This window comes from Pinus tabuliformis, chromosome 6 (assembly GCF_031772625.1).
Source record: "Pinus tabuliformis cultivar Carrire ecotype Pingquan chromosome 6, CPIR1, whole genome shotgun sequence".
In the NCBI taxonomy this organism is placed as follows: domain Eukaryota; kingdom Viridiplantae; phylum Streptophyta; class Pinopsida; order Pinales; family Pinaceae; genus Pinus; species Pinus tabuliformis.
Window position 1 is genome coordinate 1,880,547,039 of NC_142292.1, and position 4,857 is coordinate 1,880,551,895.

General features: G+C 41.4%; 1 pseudogene; it reads left to right on the plus strand.

The window, feature by feature from the left end:
* Nucleotides 1-781: 781 nt before the first annotated feature.
* LOC149266683 (cyclin-L1-1 pseudogene) lies at nucleotides 782-1,244 on the plus strand (annotated as a pseudogene).
* Nucleotides 1,245-4,857: the final 3,613 nt, after the last annotated feature.

Here is a 4,857-nt window from a genome sequence, read left to right on the forward strand (position 1 = left end):
CATTTTCCACACGAGATATTCAAGAACTCATTTTCCACCCTTACAAACACTTCAATGCCTTGCTCTTTCAGGGGCCCAAATTTGATCAGTTTGGAAAGTACCAGCAAATTTGAACACAATGCTCATAGATAAGAAATTACCAGCAAATTTCACAAAGGAAATATTTTATGCAATGGAAAAGCACTTTGGTCAGAATCGAACTATTCATCCTGGAGACATGGTTATTGATACATCAGCGTCCAATTATGGAGCATTTGAACACAATGCTGCTTCAGAAAATACCCCACTGCATAAGGATATGAAGTTGGAGATGCCGTTAGATGTTATGCTTCGCCTCTTGAGTTCGTCTTTCAGCTTTGTAACCTTCCACTGCTCCAGAGGGCGATTCCTAAAACCCCTTCAAGGCAAACAATCCAAGTAACAATCCGAGTTCGAATCCGAACAAGTGCTCAACAGAATATTCACCTCGGATAAGCAAAGCAATATCGTCCAAACCCTCAAATAAGGCCTCAGAATGGACTCACTGCCACAATTAATGTGCTAAGGTCAATTCACTGGCTCAGAGAAGGCTTTAGAATGAACTGGCTTAAATATTGGCTACTGCCATTGTTAATTCCTCCGAGGTAGTTTAATGTCTTAGAGATAGACTGCTGCCTCAGTTAAGGCCTCAGAGATGGTCCACTGCCTCCACTTTGATGAGTTTAGCCTGACGTCCTCAGTAAACAACCCTCACGAGCCTCAGGAACATCTTGCTGCAACAGAAAGGGCCTATACACATAGTCACCATGATTTACACAGCAATCGACACGTTCTATGTGACGGACGAGCAGATTGCCAATTCCCCCTCGCGGAAAGATGGAATCGACGAACAGACGGAGATGACTCTCCGTTTATTCGGTTGCGAATTGATTCAAGAAAGCGGAATTCTGCTTAGATCGCCACAAGCAGTTATGGCAACAGGCCAGGTTCTTTTTCATCGATTCTATTTCAAAAAATCATTTGCACGCTTTAACGTCAAGCGGGTTGCGGCAAGTTGTGTTTGGCTTGCGGCGAAGCTTGAAGAAAGCCCTCGGAGGATTCCGCAGGTTTTGAATGTGTTTCATCGAATGGAATGCAGGCGAGAGAATTTGCCTCTTGAACCTTTAGAACCTCATTCCAAAAAATATGCAGAGATGAAGATGGACTTGAACCGAACAGAATGCCACCTTTTGAAAGAGATGGGATTCAAGAAAAATATCAAATAGCGCAGGCGTTCAAACCAGGCAGTGCGCAGTCTCAGGACAGAGGCGCTCAGGACAGAGGGAGTCAAGTTTAATGGCTTATTCAAGCACATTCAGTATTGCAGGCGAGCTACAAGAATCCGTTCATGTGGGCAGAGAAATCAACGCACAGGTATAACGGCCTCAGCGTTAGGTAGTGCCACCTTAACCAGAGAGGGCGAGGAAGAAATTATGGCATGGTCTGACTGCTCAGAGAGCGACAGAGGCAGAGGCAGAGTAGCACTCTGGAAAGAGGCATTAATTATGGACAGAGCCCAATTTACAAAGAATATGAAACGGTTTTGAAGTCTGAGCGTATTTAACTGAACAGGGCGCAGGAATTATAAATAGAATATGTCAGGGCAGCGCAGGTGTGGCAGACAGACATCTCAGATCCGCTTGGACAGCACTGGCAGTGTCAGGAGCAGCTAAAATTTAGCTGAAGTAATATTCATGAGAAAATATTCCTGAGATGCAGAATTGATGGCAGAAATGACTGCACAGAAAGGCCATAAGACAAATGGCTCACATTAATTATGCAGGGCAGGAATACGCCTGCTCTGATACCATGTTAAACACACATGGACAGCACAAGAGATATGAAAGATAAATCATGCAGTACATTTTTTTATTAACAAGAGATTTACATTTATAGTACATTATGTGACTCTTGGGTTTCAGATCCCAAGGTCTCTTGGACTTCTTTGTCCATTCGACTTCCACACTAACCCACTTAGGAATAGGTGTCCAACAAAATTTAAAAGTTCTAGTTGGGTTAAAAAGTAGACAGGACAGGCTTTCCAGCAAGCCCACTTGGACACATTTTGGACACTTGCAAGTGCCTCAAAACAGACCCCAAAGTAGCGCAACGCATAGAGAAAATGGCGCGGCGCACAGAGGAAAAATTGCCAATTTGCTTCCGTTTCGCGAAATTTCGGTTCGCGACTTCTCCAAGTGGGCCCGCTCATCTACACTTCGGTTTTTGAGCACCAAAGGTGGCATTTAAAGTGTTTTTTCTCCATATTGGCTTCTATCCAAGTGGCGAAGGAAGGGAAACGGTCACCCAAGCCAAGTGTCATGTTTGTGAGCGCTGCACCTGTAGCTGATGGTTGGCTCTCCATCTCCATTTTGTAATGATTCGAGTAACTCCCCAACCCTTGGGTGTTATATCTCTTCCTCATAGATTCTATATATTGTATGCAAGCTATTTACAAAGGGTTGGTTGGCTTGTAACTTCTGGGAGACTGTGGGAAGGAAACTTTGTTTCTTCACTGTGTATTTTTGACAGAGAATTAATGAAAGGCAGCGGCTCTGTTTCATGAGATTCTTGTGGTTGTGAGTGTAAGAAATGTGTCTCTTATGTTTTCATATGTATTTAATTATGCTTCATAATTCGATTCATGTTCATTTCCAATGAAATTTTCTGAGTGAGATTAGGTAGAATTCAATTTTATTGCTCTGTCTGTGGGAAAATTTCATGTTCAGTGTTATTCTTCTGTTGAAAAGGATTCATGTCACTATGCCCTTTTCACTTTCTTCAGCAATCTATTCATGCCGCGGTACCTCAAACTAAATTGTTACATTTTCCGCCTACCTTGCCTCATGGAATAATCTGTGCCTTTGTATTAAATTCTCTATTCTTTGCTGAGCGCTGGTCCCATAACATCCCAGAAGCTCGGTCATTCATAAAATTGTTTCCAGAATCCCTATTCACTTACTAGCCTAAGGTAAATATTTCATTGTAAGTCATCTCAGACCGTTTTCGATTACCTATTCACTGAGCGTGACTCGAAGAGAGCCCTCTCCTGCTCTGGTAGGGCTAGCTACCAGACTGAGCGTGGTTTTTGGTTACCCTAATTTTTTCCTTCCTTCAGCCTGAGGCAGATTTAGGTGCTAACATAGTGGCGACTCCACTGGGAAAAAAAATGGTTTGCTTGTAGATTGTCTTGCCCCAGTACATATCTCAAGTTCAGAGCTGATTGTTGATGGTGAACAACGATCAGACATAGGAAGACGGCTGAAATCATTCACCTGGCGACTCCTTTCACTGAAGAATCTAGCAACTGGTGCTTCATGGTGACTCCACTGCAGAGAGATCAACAGCTTTGACATTTTCAAGATGGATCGGATTGCAAGAAGATACGCTCCCATGAGCCGAGATCACATCCCAGGTTTTCCAAATAAAATTCCCAAGGTAGATTGGTCAAAGAATTTTCCTGTGTTCAGAAATGTGGAAGGTAATGACGCTGCTCTTCATCTGGTGAAATTTCACATCCATGTGCATAGATTAAAGATCAATTTTCCTGAAGACTGTTTGATGAAAATGTTTATGGCTACCCTGGAAGATGAAGCCCGATCTTGGTATGAAAGTTTGCCGCCTGCTTGTATTTACTGTCTAAAGGATTTTCATGCCCTGTTCATTGAAAGATATAAAGACTCTTATCCATCATTAAATCTAGTTCATGATTATTGCAAACATGCTTCTACTTTCATTGAGAGCCTTGAAAAATACTATGAGGATGATAATTTTATGGATGATGAGATCATGGAAGCCTTCTACGAGAATCCATTTCAGCAACATGAAGAGAAGCTAGAGGAGTCCCATCAAGATGCTCAGGAAAATTTGCATCAGAATCAAGATCTTTGTACAGTGGAAAATGAAGGAATTTTGCATCTTGATAGTCAACATGAATTACATGAAATAGATCAGCAGGTTGAAGAGTTCCATATGGCCGAAAATGAGGAAAGAAGAAGTTTTATTTTAGATCTGGTTGAAATAAATGAGGATACATAGGAAAATGATGTTCCAATCTCAGAAAATGATGATGATAAACCAGATCGAGAAACAGATTGTGATGAGGAAAAACATGTTGTTCCGGATCTCATATAAGAGAATTGCATTATTGAGGCCGCCTCAAATGAAGAAGACAGAGTTACATACCTAACTGCCCTCATCTCATCAGAACACAACCTTCCTAACGAGGTAATTCAGTCAATTCATGAACAACAAGAGGATATCTTTGTTTAAGTAGGTGGAAAAGTTTCTCTGGATGAATTTATGATTGAGGATAGAAAGGTCATGCTTGAGTTTCATGAAGCATTTGGAGTTTCTTTTCTTATGATTAATGAATGTAATGAGAATCTGGCTGTCATATCATATGAAGATAACCTGCAAGATGTTCAGACTACCGATGATCCGACCATTCAGGATGCCTTTCAGATTCTTCTTCCTATGTTTCATGTTTTGAAATGTTCTTTGAAGAGGAAATCGACTCATCTGCTTGTTCAGAATTTTTCGAGGACCGAGAGCATACTTTTTCTGAAGTATATTGTGAAAAGAGATCAGCATCACAAGAAATGGACCCCTTATTTCTTCAACAGGAGGTAAGTCTTCATGTTCTTCATGATCCAATGGCAAATCTGTTATAGTCAGCAGTGAAGGTGATTATTGCAGTATTCAGTGATGAAGGAGATCATGGTCAATTATGTTTTTGGAGGCCCAGTTACCAGTATCTGTTGTTGACTAGAAGATCTGATCCAGAGAATCAATCGAGGAGGCATCTACTTGATTGGTTACATTGGAAGACACGTTACACAT